The following is a 17,912-nucleotide window of genomic DNA, read 5'->3' as shown; positions in this document are numbered from 1 at the left end:
CCTCACTGTAGCCCGTTTCTTTGTGCTTCATCAAAAAAGCTTGAACAGAAGATTTTGAAACCCCAGTCTGCTTTGAAATCTTTGCCTGGGAGAGACCTTGCTGATGCAGTATAACTACTGTACCTTGTGTCTTGTTGCTGTGCTCAGTCTTGCCATGGTGTATGACCTGTGACATGAAACAGTCTTCCACAACCTCAACTTTGTAGCAGAGTTTGGCTGTTTCTCGCCCAGTTAAAAGCATCCTACACAGCTATTTCTATTTCGGTTAATGACTGTGGGGCAGATTTATTAAGCTCTGTGAAGTGATAAATTGGAAGGTGATAAAGCACCAGCCAGTCAGCTCCTAACTGTCATTTTTCAAACCCAGCCTGTAACATGGTAATTAGGATCTGATTGGCTGGTCCTTTATCACCTTCCACTTTATCACTTCACCGAGTTTAACAAATTTGCCCCTGTGTTTCAACCTACATATAAAAATGATGATCAGTATCACCTGTTTGGCATGATTGGTTAATCATACAGCTGACTATGGCCCTCATTCCGAGTTGATCGCTCGCTAGCTACTTTTAGCAGCTGTGCAATCACATAGTCACCGCCCACGGGGGAGTGTATTTTCGCTTTGCAAGTGTGCGAACGTCTTTGCAGCGGAGCTCTGCAAAAACATTTTGTGCAGTTTCAGAGTAGGTCTGGACTTACTCAGTCCTTGCGATCACTTCAGTCTTTTTGTTCCCGGAATTGACGTCAGACACCTGCCCTGCAAACGCCTGGACATGCCTGCGTTTTGCCAAACACTCCCAGAAAACGGTCAGTTGAAACCCACAAACGCCCTCTTTCTGTCAATCTTCTTGCGATAGGCTGTGTGAACGGAATCGTCATAGAAGCCATCGCTGGGTAACGAACCACTGTGTACTTGTACGACACGCCTGCGCATTGCGGTGCATACGCATGCGCAGATTAGTCCTATTCTGCCATGATCGCTGCGCTGCGAAAATCCATAGCGAGCGATCAACTCTGAATGACCTCCTATAATCCCACAAAATCCCTGACTTTGTGCAAGTGTACATACTGTAGGAGAATTGATACTGTGTTGAAGGCAAAGGGTGGTGACACCAAATGTTGATTTTATTAAGGCTACGGCCACACATAGTGGCCAGTTGCGTCCCCACTTGGCCGGGAGGTGGGGTTTGTGTGCACACGGATCCTGTTTTGCGGGATCCCGCAGAACAGGCTCTGGCCAGTGACACATGGGATTTCAATGGAACACCGTGTGGCACAGCCGCACTGTGTGAACACATACATTGAAATGTATGTGTTCTCATTGAAATCCTGCCGTCCGGCTCAACCGCAGCATGCTGTGGTTGGAGCCGGCGGCGGAACTGCCGCAATGTGTGGGCGCCTGCACAGGTGCTATTGTGCAGTCTCCTTGCGGCCAAGCGGGTCCCGCTGAACGGGACCCGCTTGGCCGCTATGTGTGGCCGTAACCTAAGATTTCTCTTCGGCTCATTCACTTTGCATTTTGTTAATTGATAAATTGTGCAGATATGCAGAAGCCAAACTCATTAATTATGTCCCACTTACCCCAGAACAGCAATCCTGGGAATTTTTAATCGAAATCAACGTTTGACCTTGGAGAGTAAAAAACATTTATTAGCGCATAGTGTGGCAGGGAGAAAAACAAACAATATTACAGGGATAGTTAGATGGTATACCTCCACAAATACCCCTATTTATGGCTAAATTATGGCTTAATATTCAGGATGAACTGGATAGAAACACTTCTACAAAAAGAGTGGAACACTTTTTTTTTTTTTTTGATATGAGAACCATACATTGATACTCTACAACTCTCCACTAGAAAGCAAATTCACCATATCTTAAAAATACTACATGGTACTCCCAGGCTCCAGGAAACTGCTCTGTGTGTGGTATTCTTTCATTTGAACGCTTGCAATCAAAACTTCTTTGTTTTTGTTTTTTTTAATGAAAATGTAACAATATATGTAGACTGGCGTAAAACAAATTTTATATCTATTGTAATTACAATCGACTGAGAAATGGTTGTGATTTACATGTTTCAATGTTTATACACTATTCATACGTTGAATGTCATTTTTCTGTATTGTTATCCCGTGATTCGTCAATCAAAAATTTCTGAAAAAAATCTAAACCATTAACACTTCTTCTATTTTAGAAAGCGTTCTTACTTTGCTAAAATTTTTCCACACCTGCCTAAAACTTTTGCACAAATATATATACAGGTTGAGTATCCCTTATCCAAAATGCTTGGGACCAGCAGTATTTTGGATATCGGATTTTTCCGTATTATGGAATATTTGCATACCATAATGAGATATCATGGAGATGGGACCTAAGTCTAAGCACAGAATGCATTTATGTTTCATATACACCTTATACACACAGCCTGAAGGTCATTTAATACAATTTTTCATAACTTTGTGTATTAAACAAAGTTTGTGTACATTGAGCCATCAATAAAGGTTTCACTATCTCAGTATCACTCAAACAATTCTGTGTTTCGGAATATTTGGATATGGGATACTCAACCTGTGTGTCTATATATGTATATATATATATATATATATATATATATTTGCAAGAGAATGCCGCGCCACTTGTGATACCACAGATTCCCAATTAGAAAAAACACTCCCAGTTATTTGGGCGTCAGCTGCCCCCTAAGAAAACGGCAATGGTAAGTTGCCGCAAAACAAAAGATAGGGATACCGGATAGGGGTATAAGCGACCTGAGGTGTTTGTATGTGACCAAGTGTAATAAATATATAAAAGATATATAAAAATATAATATCAATTTATTTCACAACATTAGGAATAAATTAAAGTACAGTACCAATGAAAAAAAAAATTTTTACATATAAAAATTGAAAAAATGAGAGTCCTTTACATAAAATACAGTTCTAAAAAACTGTTTTTTTTAAAAAGGGAATGGACATATAGTAAATTCTCAAAATAAAGTGCGTATTGTCTGTGCAAATAAGCTAATCAAATGTGGAAAAATAGCATATAGAGTCTTAACTGATATAGCAGGAGGTCTCTGGGTGAAGGCCCAACGCGTTTCGTCTCCAAGACTTCTTCATGGGGTAAGTGACAAGGTATAACAGAGCTCCTATATATACCCCCCTAATTGGGAGTTAAGTGATTACATCATATCCTGTCTATGTTAATACATATTCATTAGAAAGTCTCCCCTTGCTGGAGCACAAGTTTAATCCTTATTAGTAGCCGCCATTATTAAATGCAGCATGACATAAACAGTGTAGATTAGTAGATAAGAGAATTTGGGCATTAGAACAGATGATCCCGGACGGGCGCGGTACTTCCGCCACACTTCCGGTGTATAAAAAGTTCGTATGCGCATGCGCGCAGTCTTAGTATAGTTCCCCGCTTCCGGTTGTGCTTGTGTAGCGGCGTGATGACATCTTTGTAAGTTCCGGCTGTGTACATTTCCGTCTCCATCTCATTGGTTGCTCATGGCACATGATTTCTCAGTCCCGGAATTGACATGTAATGGTACGCACGGGTGGACCGCATCACGTGACCCGGATTCTCGGCTTTGCTTTGTTGTCATGGAGACGTTCTCCATGTTCTCTTATGGTTTTTCTTAGTAGCATACATTGCCCGGACGTGGTCCCCAAAGAGATATAAATAAAGATATGTTTAGAGAGTTTTTATGGTACAGCGTTTTGCGCTCGCAAAACGGATATCATATTCATGAGAATCTTATGTTATTGGTCGACATCACGTACACACCTATGTATATTAGGCTGTATGATATGTATTATATTAAATATTCAGACAAAAATGAAACAAAGATTAAGTATATGTCTTTTATGGGATAGACAGGTAATAATTAAGGGAATGTATATAAATATAGTCATATAAAAAAAAAATATATACATGTATACATATATGCATACATACACACATGCACACATGCACATAAAATACATGAGATAAATATATAAAAGGAACGGTGTATAAAAAGAAAGAAGGGTGGGTAGAGGGGGGGGGGGGGTTATGGGAAATACTAATTTTCCTCAAAAAAATGAACAAGTGGTGCATAATTTATATATATAAAAATTATTATGCGTGATAGTTGCTCAGTGCTGTGTCTGCCATTTAGTTGGAAGTGCCAGTGAACTGAGATATGGTGATCTAATAAAGTGCAGTTGCCTTAATTAAGTATCCTGTTTGGTGAGGTCCTGTTGCCTTAGTACATGCTTGGATATATCATGATAATATATGTATTACGAGAAGGGTTATTATGCATTTATGAGGCTTATACCTACATTACGTGATCAGGTGATCTATGAAAATCCGTCGCGATTGGGCATTACGAAGTTGCCTTTACTTTCAGTACAGTACCTAATATTCCCAATGGGTCGCCCCTTTTGGTACTAATCAGGCCCAACACTGCTTCGTTTCCAAGTTCGGTTGAGATTGGGCCTTTCCAGTGTGGTTTGACTGTATTTCTTTCGTACGCAACAATAATGCCAACACGATATATTATATAATTTTATTATTTCATTATTTTATTAGTGAGGTGCTACGTATATACATGTGAAATAGTGAGGGGTGCAGAGGAAAATTCTAGAAATTTTCAGAAAATCTTCAACGACACCTTAACAGAAACGGAGCGATTTCATAGTTTTCGTTCAGGCCAAGTGGATGCATGGGTTTTAGCTGGAAAATCCAGAACATCTCTCGTTGCGATAGCTTGATTGCCAAATCCCCTCCTCTCTCTCCAAGTTTAACCAGTTCTATCGCCTTGAAGGTCAGTTCTTCTGGATTCGAGTTGTGTTTCTCAGTAAAGTGCCTTGAAATGGTATGGCTGTCAACTTTATTCCTAATATTGCGGACGTGCTCTTCTATCCTGAGTTTGAGTTGTATCTTCGTCTTTCCCACGTACTTTTTTCCACACGTGCATTCCAGTAAGTAAATCACCGATGAGTTATTACAGTTGATAAAATCCTTGATTTTGTATTCCTTCTGGTTTCCCATGTCGCTGAAGCTTCTCCGATTGGGATGTAGGAATTTGCAGACGTTACAGCGACCACACTTGTGAGATCCAGCGCATCTGGGTATCATCATAGTGTTCTCAGTTTTAGTCTTCAGCATGCTTGGTGCCAACAGATCCTTCAAGTTCATTGATTTTTTGTATATTATTTCTGGGCGTGGCGGGAGTATCTCTCTTAGTACCGGGTCCACTAACAGGATTCCCCAGTGTGTTTTAAATGATTTCCTTATCAGGTCCTCGTGGCGGTTGTATGTAGTTACAAATGCTGTGGATTCTTTCTTTATGCATTTTGTCTTGTAAACAAGCAGATCTTCCCTCTTGAGACATTTTGTTCTAATGAGAGCTTTTTCTAAGATGTCGGATGGGTACTCTTTCTGCTTGAATCTTTCCTTATATGTCTCCAACTGTTCTTCACATTCTTTCAGGTCACTGCAATTTCTTCTTAGTCTATGAAACTGTGAATATGGAATGTTACTTTTCCATTTTCTGAGGTGATTACTCATAAAGTGGAGGTAGCTGTTCCGATCTACTTCTTTAATAAAGTTCTTGATTCTGACGGTGCCTTCTGATCCTGTTAGGACTAAGTCCAGGAATTCAATAGATTTTTCATTGGTGTTGGAGGTGAAGGAAAGGTTCATATTGTTGTCACTTATGTATGAATAAAATTGATTAAAAGTGTCCAGTGTGCCATCCCATATAATTAAAATGTCGTCGATGTATCTTCTATAAAAAATTATATTCTCTTTAAAACAATGTGGACCGTAGATAAAGGAGTTCTCCCACTGTCTCATGAAAAGGTTCGCGAAGCTTGGAGCGAAGATGGTACCCATAGCTGTCCCACAGCGTTGTAAGTAAAAGCGGTCTAAAAATTTGAAATAATTGTGACTTAAAATAAATTTCATAATGTCACATATAAAATCTTTGTGTTGGGTCGTTAAAGATGGGTCGTTGTTCAAAAAATGTCTGCATGCTGTGATGCCTTTCATGTGTTCGATGCATGTGTACAATGATTGTACATCGATGGTAACCCAAAGGTAACTGTCTGTCCATTTTTGATCTTTCATGAGGTTGAGTACCGTGGTGGTGTCTTTGAGGTAGGATGGTAAGTCCTTCACGTACTTATTTAAAAAGATATCTACGTACTCTGATAAATTGGACGTCAATGAATCAATATCTGGCGTCCTGGTGGATTGGAGAGAGACTTGTGGATTTTCGGAAGGAAATAAAATATGGGGGTAACGGGGTCATTTTTTATTAAGTACTGATATTCGTCTTTGGTGATCAATTCCGTGCGGAGCCCTTTAATAAGTAATGTTCTTAGCTCCTCTATATATCCATCCTTCAGATCGTTTGGTAATGGGGTATACGATTTTTCGTCTCCCAGCAGTCTTTCTGCTTCCGTGATATACCGATCTCGGTCCATGATCACCAACCCCCCACCCCCACCCCCATCCCCTTTGTCAGCCGGTTTTAGAACTATATCTGTATTTTTTTGCAATCTCTTCAACGCTTCACTTTCTTGGTTACTTAAATTCTTTTTTTGCACTGGTTCAATATCACTGTCGCAAAGGTCTTTCTTTACAAGTTCATAGAAGACACTAATGTTATTCCCTTTTGACTCCAACGGGTAGTATTTTGATGTTGGCTTGAGTCCAGACTTCGAGCGACTCTCGTAGTTGGATATAATGGCAGTTTCTTTCCTGGCAAAATGTCTTTTAAGAGTGAGTTTCCTTACAAATTTATTAAGATCTATGAATGATCCAAATTTGTTGAGCCCTTCTGTGGGGGGCAAATGACAGACCTTTTCCTAAGAGAGATATTTCTGGTTTCGTGAGGGTATGTTTTGACAGATTGAAGATTCCTTTTGTGATTGGATCTAGTGTTGTAGTGTTCTTCTTTTCTGTTCTCTGCCTCCCGCCGCCCCGTTTTCCTCTTCTTCTTGGTGCTGCCTTTTGAGTGGTGTTGCATGTCTTATGTCTTCCTTTAGGTGATATTTTGTCAGTTCTTTTGGACGGGCACCTATCCCTGACGATAAAAAATGTTGGTCGGTGTCTGAGCCCAACCTTTGCAATGCCGTGAACCTATTGTTCGATCTTACTTGTGATTTAGGTGTATAATTCGTGGTCCTTTGCGTTCTTCTTTTGTTAGGTATTTGTGTCCACTGAGGATTTTCATTCCTTCGTGTGTTAAACGTCTGTGTTCTGAATCTGCTCCAGTTCTTTACCTTGCCCTGGTCATAGTCCTTCTTGTCACGTTCAAACTTTCCTTCTTTCCCTTTGATGACCTCGTTCTCTATGTGTTCTATCTTCTTATTCAGTACTTTCTCATTTATAGCAAAGTCTTCCTTGTCTTTAAACGGATCCATATCGGATTCCTTACTTTTAATATCCTTTTCCAACTCTGTTAGGACCCTTTTTTTCTCCACAATTAGTAGCTTCATCAAATCAATAGAGCATGTATGTAGTATCAAGTCCCATTTTGTTATGAATTCTGAATCCATGTTCCTTATTGTTGGCTGCTTTAGTAGCCTCAGACCCCTGGGGACTCTATTAACAGAAATGTAGTGTTCTAGTCCTTTAATGTCCCACCAGGTTTTAAGCTCCTTAGTGAGCAGTCTCTCCATCCCCCAGAATAGTTCATCTAGATCACACTTATTGTGTTCAACTGGGGTAGTCTTATTTTCGTTAAACACTTTTTTACAAATATCATTCCTTCTAGTGTTGCGATCATTGCTCCTAAGCATATTTGCTAGGAGATTGTGTTCTCACCAGGCCGCAATGCAAAGTAAACCAAAAGTCTATGTGATTGCAAGAGAATGCCGCGCCACTTGTGATGCCACAGATTCCCAATTAGAAAAAACACTCCCAGTTATTTGGGCGTCAGCTGCCCCCTAAGAAAACAGCAATGGTAAGTTGCCGCAAAACAAAAGATAGGGATACCGGATAGGGGTATAAGCGACCTGAGGTGTTTGTATGTGACCAAGTGTAATAAATATATAAAAGATATATAAAAATATAATATCAATTTATTTCACAACATTAGGAATAAATTAAAGTACAGTACCAATGAAAAAAAAAATTTTTACATATAAAAATTGAAAAAATGAGAGTCCTTTACATAAAATACAGTTCTAAAAAAATGTTTTTTTTTAAAAAGGGAATGGACATATATTAAATTCTCAAAATAAAGTGCGGATTGTCTGTGCAAATAAGCTAATCAAATGTGGAAAAATAGCATATAGAGTCTTAACTGATATAGCAGGAGGTCTCTGGGTGAAGGCCCAATGCGTTTCGTCTCCAAGACTTCTTCATGGGGTAAGTGACAAGGTATAACAGAGCTCCTATATATACCCCCCTAATTGGGAGTTAAGTGATGACATCATATCCTGTCTATGTTAATACATATTCATTAGAAAGTCTCTCATTTTTTCAATTTTTATATGTAAAAAATTTTTATTTTCATTGGTACTGTACTTTAATTTATTCCTAATGTTGTGAAATAAATTGATATTATATTTTTATATATCTTTTATATATTTATTACACTTGGTCACATACAACCACCTCAGGTCGCTTATACCCCTATCCGGTATCTATATAGAGACAAGATAAACAAATTTATAGCTCACCCAAAGTGATATCCCCGCCTTCTCACCATGCCGCCGGGCTCCGAGTGCCCAGCGTCTTCCGGTGACGTCGCCGGCGTCCGTACGTACGTACGTCACCGCGTCAGCCCGGCTTCCCGTTGCCCGGCAACACAGGTGGGCGGGCTAATGTCGGTGCACCCTTACACCAATGGAGGCCCTCCGCCACTCCTCCTAAACCTGGTAGCGAACCCGTTGTTGTGAATCTGTACACAAGTATTCCGCATGATGGTGGTTTACAGGCAGCAGAAAGATTGCTCTCCCAGAGTTCAGCGTATCAGGGCCCTGATGTTGCATTTTTCATACAATTGCTAGGGTTGACTCTTAGGAGGAATTACTTTTTATTTGATAACCGTTGGTATATACAATTGCAAGGCTGTGCCATGGGGTCCTGTGTGGCCCCGGCATTCGCTAATTGTTATATGTTTGATGTCGAACGTGAAATTTTTTTTTGCAGATCAAAGTATTTCTTCTAAAATTTTGTTATTTCTGAGGTATATTGATGACCTGTTGATCATATGGTCTGGTAGTGAGGTTGAGTTTCATGATCTTATGCTTAAGGCCAATAACAACAATGAATTTATTAAATTCACCTATACTATTAGTAATAAACAGGTGAATTATCTGGATGTGTCCATCCAGTTGGATCCAGATGGTCTCCATACCTCATTATACAAAAAACCCACTGATAGAAATAATGTTTTACATTTTTCTAGTCAACATCCCATTAGTACTAAAAAAAGGTCTTCCATTTTCACAGTTTCTCAGGGTGCATAGAATTTTGGATAATTTGATGACAACTGAAAGGGATATAGATGTAATGATACGTCAGTTTGTGGCCAGAGGATATAATTTTGATGAATTAATATGCATCAAACAGAAGGTATTGGCCATCCCTAGAGAACAGGCCCTGGTATCTACCACTAAGAATTCTAAGCTAATTAAAAAAATCCCGTTTGTACAGAAATTTCACAACCAAAGTGCTGATACTGTAAGGCATATAAAAAGGTTGTGGCCTTTAGTGAAAAGTGACCCTGACCTGAAGGTCTTCCATGAGACCGAGGTCATGCCCAGTTTCTCACGGAACAAGAATTTAAAAGATTGGCTTGTGAAAAATGATATTTCAGGGTTTACAAAAATTCCTTCTTCTATGCACTTTTTGAGTCGCCGTCCTGGGTGCTACCGGTGTACGGGTTGCACCACTTGCAGTTTCCTGGAAAGTGGGGATTCGTTTTCCCATCCACATACGGGGAAGCGTTTTTCCATTCGCCAGGTTTTGACATGTTCTAGTACGCATGTCATATATTTTATTCGCTGCCCATGTGGTCTTCTCTACATAGGGAAGACCATGAGACAGTTTAAGGAACGCATGAACATGCACAGGTCCTCGATACGTAAAGCGGTGGAAGGCCTGGTGGTGCCCCAAGAACAACCAGTGGCACGCCATTTTAGGATTTTTAAACATGGGTTGGCCACACTGCGGTATAAAATCATCGATCAGGTCCCTAAAAATATTAGAGGAGGTGACAGAGATCGGGCTCTGCTACAAAGGGAAGCTAAATGGATACATCGCTTGGATACTGTGGCCCCTCGCGGCCTTAATGAATCATTAGGCCTTAATTGCTTCCTTTGAAATATTCCGTTGATCAGCCTGTGAACTCTGGGTGTTTGCAAATCTGCTGCTTCAGTGTAGTGTTGTTGTTTATATTACTAATACAGAATCAGTCTGCTTGGTGTCCTAGATTTTAGATATAGTCTTGATTAGACAGGATTGATTATATTGCTCTGTGTCAATTTTCCCTGTGGTCATATTGTTTTTAATTGATGTATGGACTTCCGCATTGTCTGCTCCCCCCTGGTTGCCGGGCAACGGGACGCCGAGCGGGGCTGATTACACAGAGGCGGGGTGATGGTCATCTAGCGCTGGGCGCTCCGGGTTCGCTACCAGGTTTAGGAGGAGTGGCGGAGGGCCTCCATTGGTGTAAGGGTGCACTGACATTAGCCCGCCCACCTGTGTTGCCGGGCAACGGGAAGCCGGGCTGACGCGGTGACGTACGTACGGACGCCGGCGGCGGCGACGTCACCGGAAGACGCTGGGCACTCGGAGCCCGGCGGCATGGTGAGAAGGCGGGGATATCACTTTGGGTGAGCTATAAATTTGTTTATCTTGTCTCTGTATTTATCTGATCCTGATGACGATTTTACAATAAATCGAAACTTTGATCTACCTGATCTATTATCTGTTCCATTGATGTGAAGACCCGTGAGTGCCACCTGATTTTGGAGTGATATGCTAGGTTTTTACCTGGGAGAGCACCTGGGCTATATTGATTGACAGCAGGAGTGCCGGTACTTGGACTGTGTGTGTGTGTGTGTGTGTGTGTGTGTGTGTGTGTGTGTGTGTGTGTGTGTATATGTATATGTATGTATATATATATATATATATATATATATATATATATTATAGGCGGATGCGGTACGGCACTTGCCCTTTAGAATCCACGTAATAATACTCAGGTGCCTTCCAGGGAATGGATCCAGTATAACAAATGAAATGGCGGCACTCCGAGACTGCTGAGTGTGAAGAAATGCTGCTTTATTAACTCAACGTTTCGGGTGAGTTACCTGTCGTCAGGAGTAAACAGAGTGAATACAAACAGAGGTTTTTATACCCACATACGGGATACAACATAATTACCTGAATGGGTCCAGCTGGATGCGCTCCCCGTCAGCCGCCATCGGGTAGGTTGCGCCGCGGGAACACAGCTCCGACTGGCCCATGATGTCACCAGGAGGCGCACACCCTTTCCTTGCCATGGTGACGCGTATGTCTCCAGATATAACCAAACTAATGAACAAACACAGAAACACCATTAAAAACAATTTAAAAACTTCAACAGTGAGTTTAAGACCATTTACCTTTACCTTATGCTCTATTATTTAATAAGAATTACTTAATGCAAAATATTCACATACATGTATATATGAATGTGGAATACCGGACATGGTATTGTCCATGGAAATGGTCAAACCTGTAAAAAGCTATAAAAAAAAACGTTTCAAGCCCAGGTTTCGTTTAATCCCTTTAGTGCGAGGCAAAAAATCCACCTGCTCTCCAGCTTAAGGAGTTTTTGCCTCTATTACTCTCCCTCGGGTTTGCCGGAACATGATCAATAATTTTTGATCTAATACCAGCAATGCTGTGTTTAGCAGTTATGCAGTGGCGATCCACTGATTGATCACTATGGTCTGTTTCAAGTGCTGCTCTGATGTCTGTTCTATGAAGGGCCATCCTCTCCTTGAACTGTCGTTCTGTCTTAGTGAAGACCACATGGGCAAGATAGAAGATACACCGCAAACTTAGTGGCGCATGTTACTGCATGTTTGATCTTGAAAGATTTGCCAGTATAGGGATGGTTGACAGAGGTTCCCACTGTTAATGAGCGGCATGTGGTACAGCCTAGGCAGCTAAAGCAGCCCGGCGTATGTGATAAAAAGTGTGGTGATTTTCTTCTGTTGTGTTTTCAAATTCATTATATCCTTTTTCGCTGACGTCCTAGTGGATGCTGGGTACTCCGTAAGGACCATGGGGAATAGACGGGCTCTGCAGGAGACTGGGCACTCTTTAAAGAAAAGATTAGGTACTATATCTGGTGTGCACTGGCTCCTCCCTCTATGCCCCTCCTCCAGACCCCAGTTAGAATCTGTGCCCGGCCAGAGCTGGATGCACTCTAGGGGCTCTCCTGAGCTTCCTAGAAAGAAAAGTATTTGTTAGGTTTTTTATTTTCAGTGAGATCTGCTGGCAACAGACTCACTGCTACGTGGGACTTAGGGGAGAGAAGCAAACCTACCTGCTTGCAGCTAGCTTGTGCTTCTAGGCTACTGGACACCATTAGCTCCAGAGGGATCGAACACAGGGCCCGACCTCGATCGTCCGTTCCCGGAGCCACGCCGCCGTCCCCCTTGCAGAGCCAGAAGACGGAAGAAACCGGAGGAAATCGGCGGCTGAAGACTTCGGTCTTCAATAAGGTAGCGCACAGCACTGCAGCTGTGCGCCATTGCTCCCACAGCACACCACACGCTCCGGTTACTGGTGGGTGCAGGGCGCTGGGGGGGGGCGCCCTGGGCTGCAATTAAGATACCTTTTGGCAATAAAAAGCACATAATACAGTGTTTAACACTATATATGTGCAGAAACCCCCGCCATTAACGATATAAAAAGCGGGAGAAGCCCGCCGTGGAAGGGGTGGGGCTATCTCCCTCAGCACAGCCAGCGCCATTTTCTCTTCACAGCTCCGCTGGAAGGACGCTCCCCAGGCTCTCCCCTGCAGTATACACTACAGAAAGGGTAAAAAAGAGAGGGGGGGCACATAAATTTAGGCGCAAATTGTGATATAAGCAGCTATAGGGGGAAAATTCACTTTGTGTATAGTGTATATCCCTCTGTTATATAGCGCTCTGTGGTGTGTGCTGGCATACTCTCTCTGTCTCCCCAAAGGACTTTGTGGGGTCCTGTCCTCAGTCAGAGCATTCCCTGTGTGTGTGTGCGGTGTGTCGGTACCGCTGTGTCGACATGTTTGATGAGGACGCTTACGTGGAGGCGGAGCAGGTGCCGATAAGTGTGATGTCGCCCCCTGCGGGGCTGACACCGGAGTGGATGGATATGTGGAAGGTATTAACCGACAGTGTCAACTCCTTGCATAAAAGGTTCGATGACGCAGCTTTGGGATTTCGGCATCTCAGCCCGCGCCTGCCCAGGCATCTCAGAGGCCGTCAGGGGCTCAAAAACGCCCGCTACCTCAGATGGCAGAAACAGATGTCGACACGGAGTCTGACTCCAGTGTCGACGAGGATGAGACAAATATACAATCCACTAGGGCCATCCGATGTATGATTACGGCAATGAAAAATGTGTTGCACATTTCTGACATTAACCCGGTTACCACAATAAAGGGTATTCTGTTTGGGGAGAAAAAGCAGCCAGTGACTTTTCCCCCATCTGATGAGTTAAATGAATTGTGTGAAGAAGCGTGGGGTTCCCCAGATAAGAAACTAGTCATTTCTAAGCGGTTACTAATGGCGTACCCTTTCCCGCCAATGGATAGGTTACGCTGGGAGACATCCCCTAAGGTGGACAAGGCGCTCACACGCTTATCAAAAAAGGTGGCACTGCCGTCTCAGGATACGGCCGCCTTAAAGGAGCCTGCAGATAGAAAGCAGGAGGCTATCCTGAAGTCTGTGTATACACACTCAGGTACTATACTGAGACCTGCTATTGCTTCAGCATGGATGTGTAGTGCTGCAGCAGCGTGGTCTGATTCCCTGTCTGATAACATTGATTCCCTTGACAGGGACACTATATTGCTAACCATAGAGCATATTAAAGACGTAGTCCCTCACAGCCCAAGAAAGCACCGTATTATCAAGTACAGTCCTTTCGGCCTCAGAAAGGCAAGCGGGTTAGAGGCGCGTCCTTTCTGCCCAGAGGCAGGGGTAGAGGAAAAAAGCTGCACCATACAGCCAGTTCCCAAGAACAAAAATCCTCCCCTGCTTCCACTAAGTCCACCGCATGACGCTGGGGCTCCACATGTGGAGCCAGGTGCGGTGGGGGCCCGTCTCCTGATCTTCAGCGACCAGTGGGTTCGCTCACAGGTGGATCTCTGGGTTCTACAAGTGGTATCTCAGGGATACAAGCTGGAATTCGAGACGTCTCCCCCTCGCCGTTACCTCAAATCAGCCTTGCCAGCTACTCCCCAGGACAGGGAGGTAGTACTGGCGGCAATTCACAAGCTGTACCTCCAGCAGGTGATAATCAAAGTTCCCCTCCTTCAACAGGGACGGGGTTACTATTCCACAATGTTTGTGGTACCGAAACCAGACTGTTCGGTGAGACCCATTCTAAATTTGAAATCCTTGAACACTTATATAAGGAAGTTCAAGTTCAAAATGGAATCGCTCAGGGCGGTTATTGCAAGCCTGGAAGAGGGGGATTACATGGTATCACTGGACATCAAGGATGCTTACCTACATGTCCCCATTTACCCACCTCACCAGGTGTACCTCCGTTTTGTGGTACAGGACTGCCATTACCAATTCCAGACGTTGCCGTTTGGTCTGTCCACGGCACCGAGGGTATTTACCAAAGTAATGGCCGAAATGATGATACTCCTTCGAAAGAAGGGAGTTATAATTATCCCGTACTTGGACGATCTCCTTATAAAGGCGAGGTCCAGGGAGCAGTTGTTGGTCGGAGTAGCACTATCTCAGGAAGTACTACAACAGCACGGCTGGATTCTGAATATCCCAAAGTCGCAGCTGGTTCCTACGACGCGTCTGCTGTTCCTGGGTATGATTCTGGACACAGAACAGAAGAAGGTGTTTCTCCCGGAGGAGAAGGCCAAGGAGTTGTCATCTCTGGTCAGAGACCTCCTAAAACCAAAACAGGTGTCGGTGCATCACTGCACGCGAGTCCTGGGAAAGATGGTAGCTTCTTACGAGGCAATTCCATTCGGCAGGTTCCATGCACGGATCTTTCAGTGGGATCTGTTAGACAAGTGGTCCGGATCGCATCTTCAGATGCATCGGCTGATCACCCTGTCCCCGAGGGCCAGGGTGTCTCTGCTGTGGTGGCTGCAGAGTGCTCATCTACTCGAGGGCCGCAGATTCGGCATACAGGACTGGGTCCTGGTGACCACGGATGCAAGCCTCCGAGGTTGGGGGGCAGTCACTCAGGGAAGAAACTTCCAAGGACAATGGTCGAGTCAGGAAGCCTCCCTACACATAAACATTCTGGAACTAAGGGCCATTTACAATGCCCTAAGTCAGGCAAAACCCCTGCTTCAAAACCAGCCGGTGCTGATTCAGTCAGACAACATCACGGCGGTCGCCCATGTAAACCGACAGGGCGGCACAAGAAGCAGGATGGCGATGGCAGAAGCCACAAGGATTCTCCGATGGGCGGAAAATCACGTGATAGCACTGTCAGCAGTGTTCATTCCGGGAGTGGACAACTGGGAAGCAGACTTCCTCAGCAGGCACGACCTCCACCCGGGAGAGTGGGGACTTCATCCAGAAGTCTTCCAGCTGATTGTAAATCGTTGGGAAAGGCCACAGGTGGACATGATGGCGTCCCGCCTCAACAAAAAGCTAAAAAGATATTGCGCCAGGTCAAGGGACCCTCAGGCGATAGCTGTGGACGCTCTAGTGACACCGTGGGTGTACCAGTCGGTTTATGTACCAAAGGTACTGAGGATAATAAGAAAGAGAGGAGTAAGAACTATACTCATCGTTCCGGATTGGCCAAGAAGGACTTGGTACCCGGAACTACAAGAAATGATCTCAGAGGACCCTTGGCCTCTGCCGCTCCGACAGGACCTGCTACAGCTGGGGCCCTGTCTGTTCCAAGACTTACCGCGGCTGCGTTTGACGGCATGGCGGTTGAACGCCGGATCCTGATGGAAAAGGGCATTCCGGTTGAAGTCATTCCTACGCTGATAAAAGCTAGGAAGGATGTGACAGCTAAACATTATCACCGCATATGGCGAAAATATGTTGCTTGGTGTGAGGCTATGAAGGCCCCAACAGAAGAATTTCAGCTGGGTCGATTTCTGCACTTCCTACAGTCAGGAGTGACTATGGGCCTAAAATTGTGATCCATTAAAGTCCAGATTTCGGCCCTGTCTATTTTCTTTCAAAAAGAACTGGCTTCACTGCCTGAAGTTCAGACGTTTGTTAAGGGAGTGCTGCATATTCAGCCCCCTTTTGTGCCCCCAGTGGCACCTTGGGATCTCAACGTTGTGTTGGATTTCCTAAAATCACATTGGTTTGAGCCACTTCAGACCGTGGAGTTGAAATATCTCACGTGGAAAGTGGTCATGCTTTTGGCCTTGGCTTCGGCTAGGCGTGTGTCAGAATTGGCGGCTTTGTCCTGTAAGAGCCCCTATCTGATTTTCCATATGGACAGGGCAGAATTGAGGACTCGTCCCCAATTTCTCCCTAAGGTGGTATCAGCGTTTCATTTGAACCAACCTATTGTGGTGCCTGCGGCTACTCGGGACTTGGAGGCTTCCAAGCTGCTGGATGTAGTCCGGGCCCTGAAAATCTATGTTTCCAGGACAGCTAGAGTCAGAAAAACTGACTCGCTGTTTATCCTGCATGCACCCAACAAGCTGGGTGCTCCTGCTTCTAAGCAGACTATTGCTCGCTGGATCTGTAGCACGATTCAACTTGCACATTCTGCGGCTGGACTGCCGCATCCTAAATCAGTCAAAGCCCATTCCACGAGGAAGGTGGGCTCTTCTTGGGCGACTGCCCGAGGGGTCTCTGCTTTACAACTTTGCCGAGCTGCTACCTGGTCGGGATCAAACATGTTTGCAAAATTCTACAAGTTTGATACCCTGGCTGAGGAGGACCTTGTGTTTGCTCATTCGGTGCTGCAGAGTCATCCGCACTCTCCCGCCCGTTTGGGAGCTTTGGTATAATCCCCATGGTCCTTACGGAGTACCCAGCATCCACTAGGACGTCAGAGAAAATAAGATTTTACTCACCGGTAAATCTATTTCTCGTAGTCCGTAGTGGATGCTGGGAGCCCGTCCCAAGTGCGGAATTCTGCAATACTTGTATATAGTTATTGCTTAACTATAGGGTTTTTTTGTTCTGAGCCATCTGTTAAATGAGGCTCGGTTGTTGTTCATACTGTTAACTGGGTATAGTTATCACGAGTTGTACGGTGTGATTGGTGTGGCTGGTATGAGTCTTACCCTGGATTCCAAAGCCTTTCCTTGTAATGTCAGCTCTTCCGGGCACAGTTTCCCTAACTGGGGTCTGGAGGAGGGGCATAGAGGGAGGAGCCAGTGCACACCAGATATAGTACCTAATCTTTTCTTTAAAGAGTGCCCAGTCTCCTGCGGAGCCCATCTATTCCCCATGGTCCTTACGGAGTACCCAGCATCCACTACGGACTACGAGAAATAGATTTACCGGTGAGTAAAATCTTATTTTAACCAATTGGTTATTTAAAAGGGATATAACGAATTTGAAAACACAATAGAAGAAAATCGCCACACTTTTTATCACAAAAGCCGGACTGCTTTCGCTGCCTAGGCTGTACCACATGCCGCTCATTAATAGAACGTCTTTCAACCATCCCAATACTGGCAAATATTTTCTTCCTACGGTGCAACCTACTCAATGGCGGCTGACGGGGAGCGCATC

General features: G+C 43.9%; 1 protein-coding gene and 1 pseudogene across 3 annotated transcripts in view; one reads left to right on the top strand and one right to left on the bottom strand.

Annotated features, from left to right (window-relative positions):
* RAB2B (RAB2B, member RAS oncogene family) overlaps positions 1-17,912 on the top strand; it is a 114,292-nt gene that overhangs the window by 29,661 nt on the left and 66,719 nt on the right. The gene's annotated exons all lie outside the window — the stretch shown is intronic.
* Positions 4,393-4,511, bottom strand: LOC134944077 (5S ribosomal RNA; annotated as a pseudogene).

Source organism: Pseudophryne corroboree, chromosome 1 (genome assembly GCF_028390025.1).
Source record: "Pseudophryne corroboree isolate aPseCor3 chromosome 1, aPseCor3.hap2, whole genome shotgun sequence".
NCBI classification, from domain to species: domain Eukaryota; kingdom Metazoa; phylum Chordata; class Amphibia; order Anura; family Myobatrachidae; genus Pseudophryne; species Pseudophryne corroboree.
Note: the sequence above shows the minus strand (reverse complement) of the source record. Positions and strands in the feature narration are given on the sequence as shown.